This window comes from Prinia subflava, chromosome 5, assembly GCF_021018805.1.
Source record: "Prinia subflava isolate CZ2003 ecotype Zambia chromosome 5, Cam_Psub_1.2, whole genome shotgun sequence".
Classification (NCBI taxonomy): Eukaryota; Metazoa; Chordata; class Aves; order Passeriformes; family Cisticolidae; genus Prinia; species Prinia subflava.
The window spans coordinates 19,854,306-19,880,540 of record NC_086251.1 but is presented as its reverse complement, the minus strand read 5'-3'; the positions used below and the strand labels follow the sequence as shown (position 1 = coordinate 19,880,540).

The following is a 26,235-nucleotide window of genomic DNA, read 5'->3' as shown; positions in this document are numbered from 1 at the left end:
ATTTTAATACCTCTGCACTAGATGGGGTGTGGGTTTTTGAAGAAATCAGGAATCTGGCATTACTGTAAATGACTAAATGGCATCATGCTATTAAAGAAGCACGTGTACAGACCTGTCAGTTGGAATCTTTCTGCTAATGAACATCACTGAAATTCTTGGTGCTTAAAAATGCCTTGTTATTTGAAAAATGACAGAGTGTTTTAGATCCCAAACCACCCAGACACCACTGATAGGGACTTAGCACATCAAACCTGGTTCACAGAGAGTGGCATGACTCCTCTTCCCAGCATAAACTGTAAAACACATTCACTGTCTGAGGCAGACTGATAATTAGTAAGAGATTAAATGCAATCAAGTAATCAAGGCCCTTTGATCACAGAAGCAAAGAGTGGTTTGGGTTGGAAGGGACCTTAAAGATCATCTCATTCCAGTCACCCTGACATGGGCGGGGGAGCAGTTTGTTAGATCATGTTGGTGGAGGCTCCATCCAACCTGGCCTTCAGCACTTGCAGGGATAGGGAATCCACAACTTCTCTGGTCAACCTGTCCAGTGCCTCACCATCCTCACAGTAAGAACTTTCTTCCTAACATCTAATCTAAATCTCTCTTCTGCTAGTTTAAAACCGTTCCCCCTTGTCCTTTCACTATCTGCCTGTGTATTACGTCCCTCTCCATCTCTGACTGTTTTTTGTTTAAACTAGAGGCTTAGCAAAGAGCACCTCCAGCCTCCACAGTTTACTTCTGCTGAGTAGAAGAGTTTTAATAACATCTAAGCTTAGCCTCCTCACCAAACATTAAGGTTTTTTTCCTTCAGTCTACTATAGCCACAGATAAAAACCAGTTTCTGTGACATAGAGCAGCCTATTTCATAATGGAATGCTTTTCTGATCCCCACCAATCTGATTATATTGGTGTTATATCTTAATTTAAATACCTAACTTTTTATGGGAAGAGTTACCTTTGTTATATTAAAGTTTACAAGAGATGCAGTACAACCACAGAGTAAAACTGATGTTTGTTCCAATCAGAATAAAGCTATCAGTCACTTGGATTTGTAATGTGGTATTTTCATGATGGGTTGCTATATTCAGCACAAACTCTTTCCATTTTACCTGCAGGTTAGACTTAGGGCCTCTCTTGTGGGGCATTTCGAAAAGAGCACTTGTTTGGTGAGAGCTCTACCTTGAAATCTCTTCAGAGAGCCTACTTTAACTCCCAGCTCACAACTGGAAGTTATTTTGCTTCTTCCTGAAAGGTGTCAAAAAATCTTTGGTGACTGGCCTGTTGAGCTCTGTTACAGTGTTTATGCGTCTGGTACTTTGGACCAAATGAGGTTATAGCCAGTGTTCTGCACTTCACTGTATGCTTTCAAAATCACTGACTTGCCTCTGGGAGAGAAAAATGAAAAGTGAGGAACTTTGGCAGATAGGATGAATCGCACTGTTCAGTGGGTCAGGAGGTGTCCTGCATGCTCACCTAAGGGAGTGTTGTTATTAGGACAATAAGACCAAGGATGTTGTTTTCTTTCTAGAAAAATCTTAATTTATTTATCTTTCTACATTATAATAATATGGCTGTGTTTTGAGAAGAGTCTTGAGTTGAAACATGATTATTTTCATTGTGAAGGGGGTGGCAGAGTTTAACTTCATTTAAGCTTTTGCAAATTTAGGTGGCATCTTCTGATTTTCTAAGAAATTTCATTTGTGTTATTCTGCTTAACCACAAATGGGATTTAATTTGCTAGATTATCTTCATTTCCTCTTTGTTTTCCCTCTGTAAACACACCATTTAGGAAGTGTAATTAGAAGTAAATAAGAGTGGATTAAAGCACCCTGTTTTTTGATGAAAACTGTCTAGAATACAATAGAAGGACAATCCTTCAATAGAAGGACAGTGATATATTAAATCTATGGTAAATCATGAGAGGGGAATGTTTTATCAATGTGATTATCATTGCCAGCTAAGTAATCTAATCAAGCAAACAGCAAAATGCTGCACTGTTGATCACTTTAGTTTCATGCTGTTTTACCTCTCTTAAGCTGAGTGGTATAACAAAATTTAAATAGGGGGAATAAAGCCTGTGGTAACTCTAGCCTAAGAGTGCTTTAATTTTCATTTAATGTGCATTGTTACAATCCCAGGAGTGAATCCAGTGAATTGATGGTCCATGTTCTCACTACAGATCTCATTTGACTCCAGGATGAATTTCTGATGCCAGCCTAAGGCTTAGCAAAATCAGACTTCTCTAACACTGATGTAAGAAACCTGAGGGTCAGGTAATTTTTCTAAGGTCAATATTTTTAAATGTTTTAAAATGCATGAGAGAAATTTAAATGTCTTTTCTATGGCAAATGCCTATGTATTATTGTGCTTCTAACATAGTTCCTGAAAATAATTTCTGATTTTTGTTGGGGTGCCTGGGATCAAGCAGCTTGAAACAGAGAATGGTGGATGGGTTGTTATGGAATAAAGTCACTAAGAAGTACATCAAGGTTGGCTCTAGCTTCTCAGTACTGTGTCGAGGATTCTGCTTTGGAAGAGAGCACCTAGAGAAGGCCTCATCTACACAATTGTGCAAATTAAGGGTGTACTGACACGCACACAGTCTCTTATCTTGCATGACCTTCCCATGTTGATGATCTTTGAGATATAACTTTGTAAAATTAACGTTAACTAGAACGTCAATTCAAACACAGCAAGCTGAGACAGAAGAAGGTGAAAAATGGAAAATTATTCTTAAAAAACATCAGAAATTCTCACCAGCATATATTGATAAAGCATTTGCCATACAAGCCTTCAATATCTGTTTTCCCTCAAAAGGTGGGTAGCATAAAAGAATTTGGATACAAATGTGCAGAGATTGTACCTGTGCTTGAAATGAGTAAGATGTACTTCAATCTGCTTTGCTTTCTGGAAGACTGCTGGGAGGAAGAGGAAGATAAAAGAAAAAAACCACACTGACTTTTAGTTTGTACAGCCAGAATCATGAAGGGATGCTGTGCAAGGACCTTGAATGTTGTAGTGGTCAGCAACTGGAGAACAGTCTGGAGAGAGCTCTGGGCTAGGTAGGGACTACTGAAACAGGTAACTTGTCTACTACCACCTGCCCAAGGTACAGACTGTGCTCCTGTTCTTTCTCCTGGGTTTCTGGTCTGAGGCTGTTATTTGTGTCATTTTCAGGCTCAGGAAGTTGTCTATGAGAGGAAAGTGGCAGAAGCTTTGAGGCTCTGCTGTGAGTCCCAGCATTTGGTGTGGCACTGGCCAGTTTGAGTCATTGCACCGATGGGGGCTGGCATTGTTCCCCAGTGTGTGTGCTGCTGGCCTCCTCCGGGGAGCAGCTTCTCCTGCACCCCTTCAATCACACTGCCATGTTGAAGCTAAAGAGCAGTGGAACTGCTGTAATTCTGTAGTGGCCTCAAACGTGTTTCAGCATCTTAACAACGCTGTGGTGGGAAGCATTCAGTTTATTTACTGCACTGGCAGGTGAATGAAGGTACAGGGAAGTTTGACAAATCACCAGAGTAACAGTGGGCTCATGACAGTGTCAAGGACAAGTCTAAAGGAGTTATAACTCTTCAAAACGCTAGTGAACTAATTAATCATTAACTGGCTTATCTCCACTATTGCCAATAAAGCTGAGATGGCTTATTTCGCTTAACTTTTTCCTTTGGTGTGCCAAATTGTCCTAATAGTTCCCTGTAGCGCTTATATACTGATTTAAATTCACAGCAGAGGAAAAAACACTGATAAAAGAACAGCAGTGTATATCTATGTCTATTAGCAGCTCTCTTGTCTCCTGCAAGGCAGTTGGTGATGCCTACAATGAACTGGCTTCAGTTAGGCTTTTGGAAGAGTTGCCAGGTGTCATAAAATTCCTGCCTATGTTTCTAGTCCAAGATCAGCCTTCTGTCAAGTCTGCTGCACAATCTCTTTCTGGATGGTTGACATTTTTTCACAGGGTTCATCAGCTCTGAGCTTTTGTGGGGGATTTTTTTTTCCTTTGGCTAGATTTAAAAGTTGGGCCGATGGGCAGAGCTGCCACTAACATTAAAGGGAAGAGGATATGATCAGGAATGCAGAGCCTCTGCTTTTTTTCCTATTGTATTTTCCTATTGTATTTTCCTATTGTATTTTCCTATTGTATTTTCCTATTGTATTTTCCTATTGTATTGTATTCCTGTTGTAGTTGTTCCTTTAAAGCATGGTTGTGTAAAACATGGAATTAGACTTTTTTCTGGACTGGTTGTTTTTATGTGTTTTTCAAACTTACAAATATATATATAAAATGGTTTTTTTTCCAGATTCTCATGAAGTTTGTGTTTTTTAATGAAAAAGAAACAAACAAGTGCAGAAATCCTGTTTGTTTTTCAAACCAGACTGGGAAATCTAGAAAGAAAGAACATATCATCAAAAAGCTATGGTGAAAAATATTTCTAAAGGCAAATGTTTTGAATAATCTGCACACTACATGTGTAATAACTAAATAGAATTTTTTCAGTGTTTGTGGCCTCCTCTTGTTCTGTTTACAAGAATGCTCCTTGAAACAGGAGGTCTGATGTTCTTTTGAGTTTATTTCAGCTCACATTAATATTACATGCTTTACAATTAAATCTGCTTCTTCATTTGAAGTTAAGCTATACCTTCCCAAAAAGCCAGAAAGTATTTAGCTTAAGGAAGTAATTAGTTATTTGTTTGACAGTATTGTATGGAACATTTTTTTCCGTAAGACATTGAACACTATTTTCAGTATCCCCAAAAGGAATTTGTGTAGCAAATTATTTCCATGCTCCAGTAACAAAAGTTTGAAAATGGAAATATTGTTTGATGGCATTGTAGACCCTAATTGCTGGGGTAAAATAAAAGGTTTCAAGCTCCCCTCTACAGCATATCAATACCAAATTATTCTGGTTTTTCTTACTTGAATTCTTCATATCTGAGCTAGAGAAAACAGAGCTTGGGAGTGTAGTGTAAGTCTTTGGAAGATGTGTCTCAGGGAGGAAAAGTATGGATTAGTATCTGTGAGATTGTAGGGAGTAACTTTATGCTAAACAGGAATAGAATTGCTGCTCCTACCAGTTTAGTCAGTATGCCTCTTTGGACAGACATGTAATGAATGAGATTTACAGCTACAAAAGCAGGAATGGGGCAGCTCCCTCTTCCTGCTCAGGTGAATCTTTCCTGGCATGTAGCTCAGTATTTTCAGAGCCAGGAGCCCACATCCTCCTATCAGGCAGCCCTGAGGTTTGAGTGCTTTCTCTCAAAATTGCTAGAAGAAATAGGAATCCCCCATTAACTTTAGTATGGTTTGGCTCAGGTTCAAAAGTATGGAGTCTTAGAAGAACAGCAGAGATCTGGGTTCTGTCTCAACTTGTCTAACCTTTAGCAAACCTCTCGTGTTAGAGCCCTGCAGTTCTAGATGATTGTGCAGTTCTGGGGAACAGTATCCAAGGGAAACGTGCTCTATTCTCACCTGTAGGAGGGTGCATGCTGAGCTGCCTTCTACACCTGGTCATCTCAGTTGGCTGGCAGAATAATGGAGGCCTTCCTTCTAGTTCCTTTCTGCTTCCCTTGAAGAAGCTACTGCTTGAAAAAGAAACCTTGTGGAACTATAGCTTTAGATTCTTCATCAAAATATGATCTGATCATTGTCATGCAGCTGGCTCAGAAGGCAAATCAGTGTCTGGGTAACGCAGTGCCATGATGGGGCTTGGAGGGGCCCAGTCCATCCTAGCCAAGGATGGCACCATCTGCATCTCTTATACTCCTATAATATTTTAAAATGCATCAAATGCCCTAAATCTCATGCAGTTTTCCTGACAATCACCAATTCTGATTATTGGGGTATTCAGTTACTTTTCCTGTCCGCACCCTTTTTATTGGCTGTGGAAAAGGGCTTCTGAGGCATCTGCTAAAAAGGGATGCATCCATTGATAGCTGAATGACCTTTAAGGCAGTTTGGGTCAGGCTGAGTAACCAGACAGGCTCCTTTTCTAAAACCTTTAACATTATCATTTCAGACAAGCATGTGAGACCATGACACTGTCTTATGTACAGGCCCCAGCATTAGGCAGCTGCACACAGCTCACAGCCCAAGAACCTGAGTCTCCACCTGCTGAGTTCAGTCTGTAATGGCTGAGCGTAAGGAAGATCTTTCAAGGTTCTTTTGCTTTGAAACCAGGGGTGAAACTGGGCATGAGCAGAAGTGTATAAAGTAGATTACAGTGCAAAAGCATCCTTGTAAAAACCATCTTTCCTGTAATTTCTTCGTCCTTTGAATGAACCCATAGAGGTCTGTAGGAGCAAAATACATCAGTTCTAGAACTCACCTGGTCTGCACTAGGGCAAACTCAGACTTGAAGTAGTTTGTATAAACTTAGAGCAAATTATTTTCAAACAGCAGTTGTTTTTCCCCTCATGTTTGTTTTTTCTGTTGTTAGTTTTGAAGTGTGAATCAAGGTTGTACCTATTTCTCCATGAGTAACCAAACAAGAGAAGAAGCTGCAAAAACCAACAACTGAGCACAGAGGGTGACCACAGTGAGAGCATGTTGTTTGCTGTCTGCTGACCTTTATCCTGAGTGCCAGTCACAGATGCACCTCCTGAAGCATTATTAAAACAGGAGCTAAACCAAAGCTACTCCATCATAGAAAACATTTTGTACTCTGCAGTACTTTTAATTGCACAGTAGTGTTTGCTTTGTGCCCCTCAAGGTTTTGAGGTTTGAGTGTACCCAGGGAAGTTTGCTTTAAGGAAGGTTTTTTTTTCCCCTCGTACATTAAAGTTAAGTAAGAGAAGGTGTCTTTCGTTATGAGGTTCTGTCCTTATCTCTAGAAGTTAATAGCTCCCATTAAAATTTCCCTCTTTCTGTTTTCCTTGTGTGTACTCCTTTTACGTCAGAATGCAAAATTATGAAACTGGAGTTAGGACATTCACATGCCTTTACAAAGGACAAAGGTGGTATTCATTCAAGTTGTTTGTGGTGTTTGCTTTCTTAGTTCTATATTTCTGTATTAATAATCCCTCATTTTGAGTCTTTACCCCACATTTCATACATCACTTCGGTTACAGATTGCTTGGCATAAGTACAGCAGGTTCAGCTGTTTAAAAAAATAATTTAACACCACCACCATCACTGTTTTATTTAGTGTTAATTTAGACCATAAAGATATTAAGGTGGAAAATCCCAAGCAAGGAGCAGGAAGAATTAAATACATGAACGCTGTGTGACTTATAGGCTATTTAGGATCAGACCAGACTTCCAATCTTCCTTCGGATCTATACAGATACTGAAGCCCTTGCTAGCCAGATGTTACTTTCCTGCTTCATCTACCACCTCATATGCTAAAACTCCTCAGCTGCATGCATCTCCTTATCATTAGGCATAGTTTCAGGATCATGCCTCAGTAATTTTTTTAAAGCCACTTTTTGCCTGTTTCTAGGTGAGTGGGAAGGGAAGGCACAAGTGAGCTGCTGCTGCTGCTGCTCCTCATGCTGCTGTTCACTTGTCTAGCACAACAGGTGTCTCACAGCCCATGCCAGAAGAGACAAAAGGGAGGAAAACTGATGCAGAGGAAAACAGACTTTGCATTATTCCAGAGCAATACAGGGCTTCTGTAAGACCTTTCTCATCACTGCAGTGTCCTACATCCTCCTCCAGCAAAGGATTTTAGGAACAAGCTCTCCTGCCCCAGTAGCACCACATGCAGGCTGATGTGACAAGGCTGCGTATTTGCTCATTGAAAATGTCAACAAACAAGAAATGTCTGGTTATGAATTCTCTTTCCTTCACATAAATGTTTTCTTCATACCAGTGGCTGGAGCCATGCTGACTTCATTGGCAACTGGCAAAAGACACACTGGGGGAAGTTGATGTTCTGGCCAAATTCCACCTCAAGCTTTATGCTAAGGGTCACTTTCACAACACCAGTTGTCATTTCACAACTTCTGTCTTGAGAAGTGTGAATGTTTCTATTGTCAAGATTCCTCTTTAGAAGTTTTTTTCCCATTCTACATTGAAGGGAAGTAAGAAGCATTTCATATTCAAAAGAGCCAAACCCACAGCCTGTAGGTTGAGCTGCTGGAGCTATAGAGGCAGGCAAAAGCAAACAGTGAATAGAAATATTGAACACTGTTTTTTTTAACTCTTGACTGTTTACATCCAGCAAAGTCTTCTGTATGAATTTCAAATTGCTGGACTTACATGAGTTTTAACATGGTAGATTTATAAATATGTATTTAATTTTTAAATCTGAATTGCTATTGACATTTTTGGTTTGGTTTTAAGTTCATAGTTCAACTATTCTGTGGGCTAAATCTGTAAACACAGAATGGATGCAGCATTTACTACAAGAAAACATATAATCCACACAATGACCATGGAATAGAATGGGTAAATGAGGTTTTTCTGTTGCCTTTCTGGCAAATTGTGGTGGGCCAGGAGAAACCAAAGTTTTGGGTTTTGTTGAATCCCATTTGCTCTTCGACAAAACTGCTGCTTGGAGAAAGACTTGAGGGACCCAGATTGCCATTGTGTATTTCACCAGTGTGCTTTCAGTGTTCTTTCCTTCAGTTATGTATGGAGTATTTATTTTGCTTCACCTTTATGTAAGAGATATGTGTGAAAGAAACTGCCTGCAAAAAGTCAGGGTCAAATACAAATGGTAGGAGAGGTGGGGAAGTTTGACCATCAGATTGTGGTTTTGTGTTCAATAATTTTCTTGCAAATGAGTTTTCATCTTTCCTGTCCGCAGTCAAATACTACTTGAATAAAGCTCTATTACATGGTACTTTCTAGCTCATGCTTTTCTGAAAAAAATCCTATGACATCTTATTGTTCAAATGCAGAGTTTCAAAAAGCTCTTAAAGAAACTGCAAATGCATTTCTGCATTGAAGAATCTTTTTTAACCTATATATCTTTAATATTTCTCTACAATGAAAGATTTGGCTAGGGAAAAAAATGTTCAAAAATGTGGACATGGGACATTGTTTATTGTATTGCATATAATTTGAGTTATTCTATTTGTTTGTTACAGATGAGGAACATGCTTGTTAGTATACTTTGGACATATTAGCATTCATTTTTATGTCTCTTCCTGAGTTATCCTAGTTTAACAACTTCTAATACTATCTGTAGTATGTATGTATTAGCAAGAATAAACAAAATCAGCAGCTGTAATTTTCTTTTTTTGCTTTAGTATAAAGATTCACACTTTAACCTTTGTAATAATTCATGTGGCCCCTAGTTAAGACTCTGCAGAGTAGAAATTGTAAATCTACTGCTAGAGTAACTCCTCTCTGAGGTTATACGCTGAGGAGTGGTGTTATGAGTATGTATCTTGGCAAGTAGTGATGACATGTTTATTTTGGTATTTCATGTTTGCATTTGATAGACCTCCTGGGATTTTTTCTTGCTTATATTTTATTCAAAGAGCACATGAAGGCCACATATATATTACTTTATTTGTGTTGAACAGCTGAGGGGTTTATTATTCAAAAAGAAAAGCATTAAATTGCATTAATGATGCTGTCACAAGCGAAAACATAGGGTTTTCAGAATTGTATGATGTTTCATTTATTTGTCATACAAATATGGCCTAGGGATGAAGGAGGTTGGAGAGAATTGAGGTAATTTTGTGAATCTGATTTTATAGCAGACATTTAAGCTGCCTGGAGGATCTGTGTGAGAAAGGAATATGCAGCCAGTTATCTTAGGGCATGCTTTCTTTCCCTTGTATGGAAATCAATCACTTCAAGGTAAACTCAGATCAGAACTCCCCTGGCTGGATTATCAAACTGTCACAATGTGGTATTGCTGTTGTCTTGCCACAGTAGTTGTAATTGGGGTACCCAGATGGTTTCCCATTCTTCTTAATAGCCTGGCCTAAAGTTCCCATTATGTCTGGTGATGGGAGGAGTAAATCATGTAAATGTCCCTTACAAAGAGGAAAATATGTGTGGACCTTAGGTAATCACAGACCTTCATTTTAGCATATCTGAGATGGGAATGTGTTCCCAGCTTTTGCTGAATTTTTCTCAAGCCCTGAATTTTGACTAAACTCTGAATTAGGATTAGATAGGCACTCAACTGAGAGACATGGTAATGTCCCACATGAGAAATTCCTTTATACCTGGGGGAAGATATTGCTCAGCTTTATATACTCCTAATTTTGGTCACTCATAGAGCCAGGTCTTCTCTTCCCATACCTACCTGTACAACCAAGAGAAAGAAATCTCTCTTCCTTTGTAGAGGGAACAGAAAAAAAAGAAAAGAACCCAAGACAATTCCTAAGTGGGCTGAGGCCTTAAAAAATTGTATAAATATATATCCATCAATGTGTGACAGGTAACAGCTCAGAAAATCAACTAAACATAAGGAGATTAAAGGGGCAGACAAGTGAGAGACAAAAAAAGGTATGTGCTGACCTTGCTTAACTTGGAAAAGCTAATTAATAAAGAGGAAAAACACGGTTCAGGATTCAGCATGAAGGTGAGCTTTCTTTATGATGATGCTTATTAACAGTCTGGGACATTACTATACAGAATAATGGTCTGAAGAGCTATCATTTCTAGTAGAAGTAAGTGAGTCTAGACTGTAACATGCCAGTTCAGTGACTTTGTAGAAAACCTGTGAATTATTTTGTTCTTAGACTCTTTTAAGCAGAAAAGCTTCTTATTGGGAGGCGTGGAGAACCAGCCTTTTATGTTGCAAGGTAAGAGTAAAGGGAGTTGAAATGTGGTCATTGGGACACGCATGAATAAAATAAGGGACATCCCCTTTCAATTAGATGGTGTTCATCTTACACAGTTGTAATGACAACACTGCTTTCATATAAAGCAGGAAATAAGAAAAGAGACAAAATAAGTAGATGTTGCCAGGGACATGGAAATGAGTGACAGAAGACTCATTTATGGAGTAATGGATACCAAGAGTGTTGTTTTACCATTAAAAACTGTAGTAACATGCTGGTGAATTTTCCCAACCCTCACCTTCTTTTATGCTACATGCAGATAAATCTTATTTGAGGATAAAAACAATACTGGATTTAACATGTTCCACAAAACTGTGTCTGTAGCATAAAAATTCTGTGTTAACAAAGCAAACCAATTTTCCATTTAATGACTTCAAAAGTCAATTTTCTGCTAGTACAAGTGTGCATTTTATCATACCAAACAATCTGTAACACACTTCTGCAAGTGCACTAACAAGCCAAGTTGTTTTTAACCCAAGTCATGTGTGAGAGGAGGGAGAGCAATCAGAATAATGGGGTTTTTCTTCATATAAATAACATAGGAAACTCTGTAACAGGTTCTGGCATCCTTTGGCCTTTTATATTATTCGTGCTAGCAATGCTAGTAGAGTGGTAATCAAGTTCCATGTTTCTAGAGATGATTAACTAAAAGAAGGAGATGCTGAGAAGATTTTTATTTGGTAAAAATATACAGTCAAAATGCACAGGTTCTATATTTTCGTTCAAAGGTTGGATTTCATGCATGAATACAACAGGTTAAGGTCTTGTTTTATAGTTTTGTTCTCTTGTTCTATATTTTCACACTTACCTGCCTATACCATAATTTGTTCACCCTTACTGTTCATATTTCATGTTTATTTTTAACCATAGGTGAAGAATGTATTTTCTCATCTAACACCTATGCTTCCTGTTATAAATAATCCCTTGCAAAACACCTGTGAGTCATTATTTGTGCTACTAATAAACTAGCAAGCAAGACAGTATTAAAATGCATGGGAAAAGTTAAGTGTGTAAAAATGTTTTGCATTAATCTTTGCCATAGAAGCGATCAAATGATTAAAACTGAGAGCCAGAGGCAAACCTGCAGAGGTCATTAACTTGGTTCTCAGCAGCTGCCTGCCTTGTGAAGGCAAGGTGGTAGGTAACTTGGACTCGTGGCACCAGCAAGAGTGGTGGTGTGACATGCTGCTCTGCCCAAGCCTCTGCTGCCTTCTGCAAGTCTGCACCAGCTCCCAAACTGCTGTGGGGAGTCAAGACTGCAAGGAGTGCAAGGAGTGCAAGGAGTGTACCTCCAGCATAAATCATCTTTTCTAGCTTCTGTCACTCTAAAAGTGGGTATCTCAGAACACTGGGTCATTTCAGATGAGTCTTCTTCCTGCTGAAATAGAGCCCTTGTGCTGTTCAGGTTACTAGAGTCATGGCCTCCTGCATCTGTTGAAGATTTTTTTTTCCATTAAATATTTTAATCTTCATTTGCTGAAGTGTTCAATGTGGAATACTGAAGAAGGCAGAATAGGAATAAATCCAAATTTTAAATTAAGTGACCTGTTTTATAAAATTATTTCATTGCCGCCTGTCAGTAAAAGTGCAGAACAGAAAGAGGGGTTCATGAGTCCCCAAATTTACATTACTCGGGGACAAAATTTGAGCTCCATGAAGTTCTTAGGGAACTGGATTTTATTTTTGGCCCAGTTTGCCTTCTAACACCATGTATCTATACGTAAATTGCTTGTTTTAAAAAAAATGCAATTTTTTTTTACCAGCAAAAAGTGTGCCCATTCATCTCCAGTAGACTTCTGCTGTGAAGCAAGAGGGAGAAGAGATCTTTCTCTTTGTAGGTGATTCTGTGACTGCCAGGCAAAACCCTTCTGAAATCTGCTAGAAGCAGAACTTCCTAAGATGTTAGGAAAGCTGAAGACAGTATTTGTTCCAATGGAATTTATCTTTACGGCAGCTGGTAGGGAGAGTTTGCTGCAAGCAATTGAAACAAACTGTGCTTTTGCCCCTTGAAGATTCAAGTGAACCTGTCAAGAAATATAAATGTAGTAATTATGGTAAGAGGAGTGATGCATTGGTTCTGGCTTGAAATTTTTCAAAATGTCACTCTCATACACTTCCAGAAGGTGACTTTTACCTGAGTTCTGGGAAGCCTGCTGTGTGTGCAGCATGGCACAGCTGGAGTTTCTCTGCAGGCAGGTGGTGGAGGACAGCAAGGAATGGACTATGGCCACCTGCTGCTGTGGAGGAGAGGAGTGGGGACAGATGAAGGAGATGAGACACGGAGAGAAATTGGCTAGAGAAAATGCTGAGGGCTCTTCTTCAAGAAGTTAATCTTTTGATATTTTCTCTAGAGAAAATACTTTGATTTTGATGAATCTTCCGGTTTCTGCCAGCTGAAGGAACTTGCTCATCATTTTTGGGGATAGTCACATGCTTGTGTAAATGTCCTAAAGAACACTTCTGTATTCTGAAACATTCTCTGACCAGTGCCACGTGAAGGATGCAGTGGCCAAAAGGTCACAGGAGGTGTTTGCTTTGGTCACTCACCGAGCAATGGGGCGATGTTTGGGCTGCACCAACAGCTTAAAGAAGCATTAGCAGCAGAAGAAACTGAGTTAAGTGATTCAAGAACTGCAAGACTGACCGGTTTAATTGTGTTGCAGTAAATACAGTCGTGAAAACCTCTCAGATTCTCGTCCCCAAGAATGAGATTCGGTGGTAAAATGTCTTTTGCCCTCTGAAACATCTCATGCCAGAAGTAGAGTCAGGAGTTGCCATCTCAGGTTTTCCAAGGTTGTTTGTTCTTTCTTATCTCATAATTCTTTCTGTGCTCTGCCAAGGTTCCTGCTGCAGCAGAGAACTCGTGGAGGCTCTCCTGTGGCTGGGCAGTCTCAATCTTTTTGTACCATTCCTCTGACCCAACCATTGTCCACAAAGTATTCTCTATTTACAACTAATTACCAATACCTATCACCTATGCTAACCATGTCACCTCTGCTCTAAACCAATCCCTTGTGACCAAGCACTGCAGAAGATGGAGGGCAAGAGCAAGAAGGAAGAAGAACATGTCCACGTCCTGATTCCTCCATCTTGGCTCTCCAGCCTCCATTCTAAAAAACCCTAAATTCTAAGAAACCCTAAATTCTACTTTTTCACCCTGTGATAAACTACTACTCATTTCACACTCTTGAGACTTGTAATTCCTCCTGGGCTCTGTGCCAGGGTTTCCAGCCCCCCTGTACAGACTCCAAACCCCCCTGTACATGTTCCAAACCTCTGGCTCAGGTCCCACACCCCTCTGTCGGGGTCCAGACCCTCCAGGGCATTCAGAGAGATGCCCTGGACTCCGACAAAACCCTATAGTTTTAAGTAATTAGAAAGTAGCAGGGTTAGTGTATGAAACTTGAGCAGGACAATGAGAGAGAGGGAAAGAGAATTAAAGAAAAATGTGAGGTAACTTCAAGTCAGTGACACCGTGATGCCTCAGAAAAGACACATGAATGCATGGTCACAGATTTTTCATTCCCAGAGCTTTTAAAATATTTCAGTAGTACAAACTTTGTGCTTTGATTGGTGTCACCTATTAGTTAATCTAGCAGAAAAGTACCAGAAATTAAACAGATATGTAACTGCAGGATACGTGGGCAGGGCAGCAGAGTTTTAAAAAGCATTTGAAGAGAATCCTTATTTAATTAGGTTTGTTGTGCAAAGCTGTATTTAAAATTTTCCCATCAAATCTGTATACTATATATGTAGCAAAAGACAAGCAATTAAAGTAGTGCATACTATATTGTTTGGAGGTATGCAAAGCTAGGTCATGTACTCTGTGGACTTTTAATAGCAATTTCTTCACAAACCTGAAAGCAACAAACCAGTTGCTATAACGCGCTATAAAACTTTGCATCAGAATTTCAGTGTGTGACTAAATGGACACAACCACAGCATTACTAGTCCAGTGTATTTTTAGTGTGTCCATCGTAGCTGCTTCTCCCCCTTGTTTTTGAAGGAACAATCTTTTGATGAGAAAGAAGCTGTAAATCTAAATGATCAAGATTTGCACTGCCTTTCACTGAGAACCCCTGTGGTCACTGTACTGACAACCAGAGCTTGAGTGAGAGTGCCAGGAATCAGGAACACTATGGCCAGCTGGGACTCCAGCTCACTGCTGCCTGCAAACAGCAGGACAATGGCAATGAATCATTGTTTCAAGTGTCCTTTGCTATTCAAATTTTCAAGCAACTAAATGCAAACTCAAGAAATAAAAGCAATATAAACTAAAGCCTCTCTGAAGCCTCCTAACTAAATAGTTAGAATTTTGTAGATGATCTGCATATAAAAAAAACCCCATTAGGCCCTTTCAAAGCAGTATTGGCTTCAACGTCTATAGGTACTTAGAAACCTAATATTTGGTAATCGTTAAAAAGATAAACTAGGATATGTACCACCATTAGTTATAATTTGATATTTAGGCATCAGGTTTTTTCAGTTTAAAGCTCCATTTTAAATTGGGGTTTTTTAATGAGAATTCTAGTGAATTCTAGGGCTTTATCTTCCTGTGGTTCAGTGGCTAGGGACTAGTTCAGTCAGCCAGATAAACATGTGCTTAACTTTGAGGACACGTGTAAGAGCTGCCAAGTTAACACACAGCTGTGTTCCAGGAGATCTCGTTTCATTAGATTAAAAGACCAGAAGATCGTGTTGGGTGTGACATGCTGTAAAGTGAGCCTCCAGTTGTGTGCATTTCCACACCGTTTTACTATCCCATTTCAAACTCATGTGGAGACATCCATTGCTTAGACCTTTAGCGGTGTGAGGTTTCTTATTTCTTGGCAATAATTTCCTCCAAAAGTGAATGAGATTTTCCGTAGCTCTAACTTTAGGTAAACATTCAAGTAACTTTAGTAGAAATGTCAGTAAAAACTCAGCAGGATTTACCTTATGGCAGTTCATTATGGGGCACAAACTTTCTGTTCCTTGGATTAAAGCACTCTGCCATATATCACCATTTTGCTGGACGTGATGTTTACATAATTTGCTTTGGAATTCACCATGGAGAACGTAGACATACGTGTGTGTGTGTGGTTTGGATAACAGATCATTCTGTAATTTATGATTGGAAATGTAGATGAGTATAATTTAAGCTAAAAGTCTGCAAGCTTTCTACTTGTCCAGCGTGTTCTACAGAGGTTCTGAAAACCATCTCAAACTTGGTCTCTCCCTAAGCAATCTGGATGATAAATCTCACAAGGTAGAATGGGAAAAATGTTTCTAGTATGTCTTTCTGCTTCCTTTTTCTAACTTTGTGTTGAAGGAGTCATACAATTTGTATGGATTGTCATACAATTGTCTGGATAACACCTGAAATCCACACCCTCAAACCAATGAATGTCAGGACTGTACAGGAAATAACTGTGCTACCTGCTTGTCTTACAGTCATATTCTGGATATCTCGAGCTGCTCATTGTCAGAGATTTCAAATCCAGTTAAATGACTCCTCTAGTTTTACCTGCTTCACTCTTTGTATTAAAACACCATGGAATAACAGGAAAATTAACCATTTTAGGCTTCAACTAACTGAAAAATTCAAGTTTCCATGTTTGAATTTGGCCAAGGTTAGAAAATCCATCCTAGTTTTTCCAGAAGCTCTTGGATCCTTATGCGGTGGTAGTAGTTGTATCATGCAGAAAACCAACTTCAGAAGCTCACAGAAATGCAATCTGCTGTTGAGGCTCAAAAGTTTTGGGTATCAAGATTTGTCTTCAACACTTACACAGTAACCATGCTGCTCTGTGTTGAAGGGAAACACCTCACTAAGAAGACACCACCAAGCTCAACTGCACTATTTCAGTTGAGGCTACTCCAAGTGGGGCTACAGTCCAGTGGATAATATTAAATAAGCAAGAAAAATAAAGTGTCCAAGAAAATGCCTTGTTAGACTTATGGAATGCCAAAAATAATCTTGCTCCTGTTATTATTAAATTCTTTCAACTCTTTTGCATCTATAAAATGAGTGTAAGCAGACCTGGGGGAGACTGGCAGATCCTTTGATGGAGTGGTGCACATCCTGAGGACATCACATGTATAAGGCAGAAAGTAACTCAATCACCCATCTTCAGCTCCATAATCCTAAATATACTCTACTTTCTGAAAGCTATTTTGTATTTATGAGTTTCCACATTAATACTATGAGTTTTCTGGGTAAAAAAATAGTTTCCCAACACCGTCTCTGATATGTTGGTAAGAAGTAACAGTAGCAGCAGATCACTCAAGCAATCTATTTATCTGAATGTCCATTACATTTCATGCAGCTACTAGAATAAATTACTAGTCTCTGTGAGTAGGAAACTTTTCCCTCCTTTCACATGGTTGTGGTCTAAGTGTGGTTACTACTATTTTTCATTTATTTTAAAGGCAAAGTATGAAAAAAAGGTTCCAAACCCTAATTACAAAGGCACATAAGATAAAGAAGGAGATGCTTTACACTGGGTGAAAGTCATTGCTGCTTTTTAGGACTTCCTCTGTAAGAAGTCTTTTTGATTCCAGTAGATGGCATGCACACTTCAAAGCTTGCTGTGTGCGATCACAAAGACTGCTCCAAGGAGCGCACGGAGCTCGCTTTTAAACTGTATCCCAGGTGATTCTGTTATGCTACACGTGATTTCTGTAGTCTCTTTAACATACTACAGGGAGTTAGAATGTCTTCACAACTAAGTTTCTTCACTTTTTTGGGGCTCAGCCCAGGTAATTTTTGTTGAGATGCTTTTCAAAGAACATGAGCAGTTTGGCCAAAGCAATTTTGTTAGAGCAATTGTTGTGATGAAAGCAATGTGTATGTCTGGCTCTAATAAAACTTTAGTGGAATTAAAAGAGAAGCAGGCATTCTAAGTAAGAAAAGCTAAAAAAAGTTAAAGAAATAAGAGAAAAGAATGGCAAGGGGTTTCTTGAATGGGACACATTATAAGCTAAATATTCCATATGGTGAGAGAAGAAGCTTAAAATGTCTTTTGTTTTTCTTTTCACCCTGTGAGGTAATATTGTACTGGTGAACAAATATAAACTGTTTATAATGTTATGCTGTGAGACTTCTGCACTTTCATAGAGGTTTCTGGCACTCAGAAATTGCAGTAGTAAGTTACTAAATTCATGGTTGTAAGTCAGATTTTGGAGAACAGCTGAGAAAGACCATTATCTGTACTCAAAAGACAATTAATATCCATTAGGCAAATTGGGACTTTGAGTTTTCATACACTAATTCAAATTCTGACATTTTCTGCACAGAAGTTCAACTGTTTTCTTGTAGGCTTCTTAGTAGTTAGTCTTTGTGCAGTTTCTGGCTATCTACAACAGTTTCTGGAAGAGAGCTTTTCCCCCCAGGAAGCACTGAGGAATGTTTTCAAACAGAATTAGTGCTGGATGCACTGTTACATGCTGGCTCATTGGCAAACATCTCATGGAAATGAATGCATTTTTTGTGTGGTTTTGGTTGCTTTTTATTATCTGAAGCCTTTCAAACTTGTATCTACCTGTGCACTCTGCAGGCTTTAGAGGAAAATACTGAAATGTGAAAGGTCAGCTCTCTCAGACCTTTGCCACTGGCTCTCAGAGAGTAGCTCTGATGGTTGGGTTTCCTTATCTTGATTTTTCTAGTCCTCTGACTGAATGTGCATAGCAAACCTAGCACGATTCTGTCACTTCTCAGAACTCATAAAGTACAGGGGTTTTAGTACTTTGAGAAGCAATTATTGGATATGTAGCTTCTAATCATATTGGAAAAGAAATGCAAAGTTTTGGTATGGGAGGGAACTTTTGTTTGCAGGTTAAAGCAATGACACCTGTGGTCTCTGTTTTTAGCTGGAAGATACTTTGGAACTGTTTTGAAATCACTTGGAATTTTACAGCAGAGCATGAGTAACACTCCTGAGGCATTAGATGAGTAGATGGGCATTTTCATGTTGGTGTGAAAACTACAGGGAATTTTCAAAGTAGATGCCAAGAACAATAGTCATGATGGGATGGGCACAGAGGGTTTTCCTAATTTTTTGTATTTTTTCTTCTCATTAATACATACCATACTTTTAAAAGAAATAATTAATACACAGATTTGGTGAGAAAATAAACTAAGCAATTGAGATTGCATCCTTTTATCCCCAATGGTGTCTAGATGAATGGTAATAACTGTGTTCAGGTTTAGTTAAGGCTTGCTTAGTTGTAGAGCTCTGATGCACTAATTCAGCCAAGTCTGGAGAGCAGGTACATGGCCACTAGAAACTTGTTCGGTGTGAGTGATGTGGTCAGAAATCACTGGGGTGGACACCTGCAGTCACAAACCTGTGACAATTTACTTCAGGAAAAAAGTGTTTCAAGAGCCATTACTCAGGAAATAAATTCGTAGGAGAAACTGCATTTTTCCTCCCTTGTCATGACAAATTAATTCTTGTTGTCTATCTCAATTAGAGCTCCTTGATCAGTCTCTGTTTCTTTGGACTATTCTAAATTATACAAAACCCCCCACTCTTCTACTCCTTTTTGTCCCTAGCTAGCATGTCTAGGAGCTGCTACATTTCTGTCTTCTCACATTCTCACTGGCTTAATCTTTGCTCAGTGCCCTTGAAAACTATGCTAATCCCCAGTAATTTCATAGCCTTTTTCTTTGTGCTGCCTGGCACACCCCGAGTAGAAGCAAATGCAAGGTCATGATTTTACTTGTTTCAGAGTTTCTGAGAATGTAAGGAAATAACTTTTTGCACAAAGCACACTGTTATTGTATAATTTGCCATGATGATAATATGATTCATCCTTAGTTCTTCATCTCAGCCTCAGCACATAATTCTTGGGTAATGAAGCATGCACAGTCCTAGGTTGTTACACCACTATAAAGCCCTATCAGCAAATTGGCAGATATTCTACATGTGCATTATTACATAAATAAATGATACCTTTATGGTAGGTATTATCTTGTCTGGTCTAAACCACACTTTTTTTGCTCTAGACTCTGAATGATGCATAGAATAGAGTCCCTGGAGATTGACATACACCTCGTTTATTCCAAACAAGAAATAAACTGGTGGCCCTTCTTGCATATAGAACTGATATCCCTCGAAAATCTGAAATACAGAGTAAATCTGAATCTTGCCAAGGACTGTGAAATGCTACAAGGACACTTGTCTGTGTGAGGTCTGAATAACTACCTTAGCTTTGTTCTTAGAAACTGTAGCTTAATCTTTTTCCATCAGGCTTCGTCGTGACACTTAAATCAGAAAGTCAGTTAATTCCTACACTCCAATACACACTCTCTTTGAGGTGTTCGTAAGATTAGGCAGGAGATGCCTGAAGGCAGTGCTCTGCAGGGTCCCAAAGGCTGCCACGGGGAAGGACACCTGTAAAGCTTCCCATGGCTCCCTTCCATCACACCCACCATGCAGTGAGTACACACGTGGTGTTACACATCTCCCCTTTTGCAACTTACTGCAGAAACTTCTCTCTCTCATCATTTCTAACACCTAGGTGTTATCCTGATTGCTTTATCCCTATCTACCTGACACTTCCACGGAGTTTCTAGGTACATGGAGGTACATACATGTCTGTATAAAATACTTTTATCTTCTTTCTAACAAAATCCATGTGATTCAATGTGATCTCTTGGCTTCATATGATTTATGGTGCGAGGTTCCATCAAAAGTGAGCTTTAGTTCACTGTCTCCCCATAGAGACTAATACTCTTTTCCACACAACATGCTATGAAATGCTTCATGAAATTTAAGCTGCAAGTCAATAAGAAAAACTGATCATATGAAAAGGCATTATCCATGCATTGTGGTCTGTCTAAAGAGATTATTGAAAGCCATATATGTGGCCTTACACAGGATGTGTGATTATGAATGAAAAAGAATTCCTGCCTGGCAGATCCATCATCTTTACCTCTCTTATTATTCAGATGTATTGCTGCAGCCCAGTTAATAAATAAGTCAATATATTAATCTGTCAGACATAAAAAAACCTTGTGGGGGGAAAAAAGTCTCTCTTTCACAGTGATATGTATTTGTGAAAAGACCTGGGTAGATATGGAAAAAAGGATCATACACTTGTAAAAAATTTGTGTGATGTTATATTTCATTTTCCTTTGCTCCTGCTATTAAGTGGCCTATAGACTACCCTCTCTGTACAGGATAATTAGGGTTCCTGAGCCAGATTTAAAAGCTGAAGAAACTGTTAAAGGAAGCATTTAATTAGTAGACATCTCATCACAATTCTAATATGGTTTTAAAAGCACAAACAAATGTAGCATAAATTTAAAGACTGCAAACTCAGGTAGATCATGAGTTGCTTTCTTAAATGATCTCATGGAACAAGACTTCTAAAAAATCAGAAGAAAGAGATGTAACGGGTAACTAAATCAGAGTAAGAAGTCAGGTCACACTGACCACTGTTCTTCTCAGGTTCAGTAAGGATGCTACTGATCAGATACTTGAATCTGTAACCATAGCATCATAGAACTATTTAGGTTGGAAAAGGTCTTTAAGATCATTAAACCAAAGTGTTAAACCTTCATTGCCAACTTCTCCACCAAACCTAGTTCCTAAGTACCACATCTACACTAACTAACTTCAGGGGTGATGACTACACCACCTGCCTAGTCAGCCTGTTCCAATGCTTTTTGGTGAGGAAAGTTTTCCAGACTTTTAATTCAAACCTCCACTGGTGCAACTTGAGGCCATTTAAACTGTTTCATCCGTAGTTGCCTGGGAGAAGAGGCCAACCCCCACATGGTTCAGCCTCCTTTCAGGCAGTTCTGGGGAGTGATAAGGTCACTCCTGAGCCTCCTTTTCTCCAGGCTAAACAACCCCAGCTCCCTCAGCCTCTCCTCACAAGACTCATGCTCTAGACCCTTCACCAGCTCCACTGCCTTTCCCTGGACACATTCCAGTACCTCAACGTCTTTCTTGTAGTATGAGAGCTGAAACTGAACACCGCGTTTGAGGCGTAGGCTAATCAGTGCTGAGTACAGGGGGACAATCTCTGCCCTGCTCCTTTGGCCACACTATTGTTCATCCAGGTCAGGATGCTGTTGGCCTTCTTGGCCACCTGGGCACACTCTGGGTCATGTTCAGCTGCTCCCTGGTCCTTTTCTGCTAGGCAGTTTTCCAGCCACTTTCCCCCCAGCCTGTTCTGCTGTCTGGGGTTGTGATCTAGGGCAGGACCCAGCATTTTGTCTTGTTGAACCTCACGCAGTTGGTTTGGCCCATTGATCCAGCCTGTCCAGATCCTCTGCAGAGCCCTCCTGCCTTCCAGCAGATCAACACTCCCACCCAGCCTGGTGTCATCTGCGAACTGGCTGAGGGAACACTCGTCCAGATCATTGATAAAGGTATTAAACATGTCTGGCCTCGACACTGAGCCTTGGGAAACATCACTGGTGATTGGCTCTCAGCTGGATTTAACTCCAGTCATCACCATCTCTGGGCCCAGCCTTCCAGCCAGTTTTAAACCCAGCAAACAGTGCACCCATTCAAGCCATGAACAACCAGCTTCTCCAGGAGAATGCTGTGGGAAATGGTGTCAAAGATTTTTCTTAAGTGCATGTAGAAAACATCCACAGTCTTTCTTTCATCCACTAAGTGAGTCACCTTGTCATAGAAGGAGATCAGGTTGGTCAAGCAGGACCTGCCTTTCATAAGACCATGCTGGCTGGGCCTGATCCCCTGGTTGTTCAGATATGCTTGGGATTAAACTCACTCATATGGTTATATTAAATTCACAGAATGTACAGGAAATGTTAACTCAGAGGAAACAACATGTCTGTAAATTGTTCCAGGGAGAAAAGTTCCTTTTCCTGCTGTAAAAAGGCAAATCATACTTCAGGGTGTTGCTTGTAATACCAGTCCCTGGGCCAAATCAGGCTCCATAGTAAATTTCCACTCAGAATTCATTAATGTCTCACAAATAAGAAGAAAAAGCCTACATAATGCAGTTAAAATTCGATAGAAGGGCTTAGTGGCAGCAGGCAGCTTAAAACCCTTGTTAATGCAGACTCTCTTGCAGACTGAAGCTTATGTATCTCTTGTTTGTAGGAGTTTTGTGTGTTTGGTTTTCTGCTTTTTTTATTTTTGTGCAGAAGCTGAGACCTGACCAGCTTATTTTACTGACATACAATGCAACATTTAGCAACTGAACATTATATAGTAGGAGAGATACCAAAGCTAATGTGTGTTTTCCACAATAAAAGTATTTCACCTGCATGGCCTGTCATATTTTGGCTCTATATGCTGAGCTTTACCAGTTCCAGTGTGGTTTAGAAAATATATCTAATATAAGAAATGAAACCTCCAAACTATAGCACATGGCATGGCACAGTGGGACAATATAGTCCCAGAGTGTCTCCCTAAGAAGCTCAGCAGCTGTTGTCATGATATAATTAATTTAGGCAGCAAAAAATGCTATTTGAACTCAAACTAGAAATTTCTTGGTGAGCTCATGCTTGAGCCCTAATTTCACAAGACTTATGGCAAACGAGTCCAGCTAGTGAAATCTCTTTTGTTCTGGTGATGTTCCATAGGTTATCCTAGTCATTCCTCTTTTATCTAGCAACCAGAGCACACCCTTTCCTACAAATGAGACAGGAGTAAACTGATCATGGGTTGGAGCAGATCCATACTCCCTGTCCCTGTCATGAACACAGCATGTGATACTCAATAATCAATGTTATACTGTGTCTTCAGGGAAAGGGGGAGAAGTACAACCCAGATCCTAGATTTTCTGCTAGCAAATATTCTTCAGGGTTAAGATCTCATTTATTCCCATGCAATCCCACTGATTGCTAGGAGGAGCTTTGTCAGTAAGGAATCATGAAGGTTGCTGTCCACCAAACTTCATCATACCATTTTTGCCATGGCTTTTCAGCTCCAGCTACGTTTAACCACTTGTCTAAGTACTACAGAATTGGCAAGACGAGATTTGCAGTCCACTCACTTTTTATTCTTAGGTCAAAAAAGGTGATTCAACTTTCTATGCCTCCTCTTTATTTCTTCTTTCCTTAATAAGACCAGTCCTTCTGGGAACAATTGGACGTTTATAGCTGCTGTTTACTCATTCCTTCAGAAGAGACCAGTGCTAGGTTTGACAACAAACATGTAGCTCTAGAGATGTTTTTAAACCCTGATCTTAAGCCTGTCTGTCCAAGGTTGTTTTCTTAAGAACAGCTCTTGCTACCTCAATTGAAGCAATTGCTACAAAACAAAGCAGACTTTTATACTGAGAATACCTGCTTGATTAACTGACAGAGCTGAAATACCTTGAACAGAACAAACATGGTCTCTGTTAATTTACCTTGTCCCCAGCATCTGTTTTCAGTAGCCTTGTTATGGTCTTTGCCTACATTTTTAATTTAAATGAAAGATTATTTTTCCCTCTGTTCTGTAATCTAGGTTTATGCCAAACTGGGGGAGTATTTGGGAGAATGGACAGTTCTTTTCCTGACTGAAAATAAAAGGGCATTGTCATTCAAGCACTGTGTAAATCATTAACCCTTAACTTTTGTGAGGAAATGAGTTACATTTGGTAGCCAGGACTCCAAGAAAAACCAACAGTCCTCCCCCAGCCTTTTAATCCTAGAAGCTTCAGTGTGAGTACAAGAAAGAAAGAAAGAAGTTGAAGAGATATAGAGAGCAGACTATTTCAGATGGAACTGAGAGAAAACCTAAGGATAATGCTTGGAGGAAATAGGAACAAAAAATACCAGGGACCAGGGTGCTTTAATAAATGATTTTCCTGCATTTTGATACCTAATGTGTAGCAACCAGCAAGAGAAACAGACTACAGCCTAAAAAGTGCAGATAAATAGGTTATCTCATATAACACTCTATACCTTACGTGCAAAACTATCTGTAAATATTTAGATAATGTAAATTCAAATGTTTACGGACAGATTCTTTTTCTTGTACCTTGTGCACACTGTGAAGATGAGGGATAGTAGCTAACTTCTTGATTATTCAGGCAAGAGGTTATTTCTTTGCTTAAAAGGGAGTGAAGATGAAGTTTAATTCTGATACCAAGTTCTATTAATGCACTTACATATCACCTTGTCAAGGTATTTGAAATCAGTGAAAATATAGACTGTATTCACTTTGGGGAAGTTCTGTACTGTACTAAGGTGAATAAAAATCAAATCTCCTGGGCTCAAAGGAGTTTCTCTTTTCTAGGAAGGGAGAAGGGTAGGTGACAGAGCTAAACAGAACATCCTACTAAATTATTCAAAAGCTACCACATACGTCTAGCTCTTAGTTTGTGCTGTTTGGTATGATCTACGATTTCATGTGACTACTTGACTACTTCCTTTCCAATATTTGGTTCATTTTTCGTAAATCCTATCAATGTTTTTAAGCATCTGTAGTTAGCAGTAAATATCAGCTTTGAAGGTTTCAGTACTTATGAGTTCTCTGTGGACTTGCTTTGGAGCTTAGCTATTTGGCTGCTTGTCACAAATGACATAGGAAAGTAATGAGCAGAATTAATTTAGGTCTTTATGTTCTGGCCTCAGTGGAGTTAGACTAAAAGATGTTTTGGTCGGATGGGTTTCAGATAAGCATTCAGAAAGGGTCCTTTGTTTGAATAACCGTAGAAGCTCAGCACAATGAGTAATGATTTATTTAACTAAGGTAATAATTTGCATGTTTGAGAGATCACAGCTGCTAGAATACATTCTTCACTGTTCTGTTATTCTTACCTATGTACAGAGGTACCATTAACATTGAGATTAATTAAGGATGTTCATTTGTGTAGGAGGGCCTCTGGTTGTTGCTACACCTCTGGCTTTGTACTTGAGTACAGCACTGCCCATGAGCTGGGATGTAGTCAAGCTCCATTCCATCATGCACTCGTTTTTTTCCATCAGCATGAAAATGTGAAGCAGAGGAAAGCCTTAAACATGTTTAAGTCCCTTCCCTGAATGCTTTAACATGCACTGTGTCCTTCAGGGTATGAAGAAAGCTGTGCATGCGAGCCTGCAGTGTCTTTGGGAGACTGCAGAGGAGTAGGACAGATCCAGGAGGATCTGGTTCGTAGGGGTCCATACTCTGCCCCAACTTACATCTGTGCATCTTCCATTGGCTGCAACAGGCACTTCTTGCAGTTATCTCATCATGTGACTGCAGCATTCAGGTGCAAAAATTCTGCATTCCTCTGGAGCTAAGTATCATTTACAAGATGCAAAGAGAGGCACAAAACCAGCACAAGGAAGATGTCTCGGTCCATAAGACAAAAAATTAATTTCCGTGACTGAGATTTCACAGATTTTTCTCTTCTAGTAATTGGATAGAGATTTTTTGTTGCAAAATTCGGATTTTGTCATGTGCTACACAAGACACATCTCTTATCCTCCACAGAAAGTTTATATTTCACTATTTTTTCTCCTCTTCTCCTCCCACAGTATAGTCAAAAGCCTGGAACAATACCTTCTCTCTGATCCAATGATAAATATCTCATTGTTCAAAA

At 39.4% G+C, this 26,235-nt stretch overlaps 1 protein-coding gene across 4 annotated transcripts in view; it reads left to right on the top strand.

The window, feature by feature from the left end:
* Window positions 1-26,235, top strand: part of SLC1A2 (solute carrier family 1 member 2) — a 91,752-nt gene that overhangs the window by 24,388 nt on the left and 41,129 nt on the right. Inside the window, exon 1 of one of the 4 annotated variants that reach the window (XM_063398318.1) lies at window positions 2,110-2,276. The exons of the other annotated variants lie outside the window; for them this stretch is intronic. The gene's annotated coding sequence lies outside the window, so the exon portion shown is untranslated. Of the gene's footprint in view, window positions 1-2,109; window positions 2,277-26,235 lie in introns of those variants that run through there. 4 annotated transcript variants of the gene reach the window in all.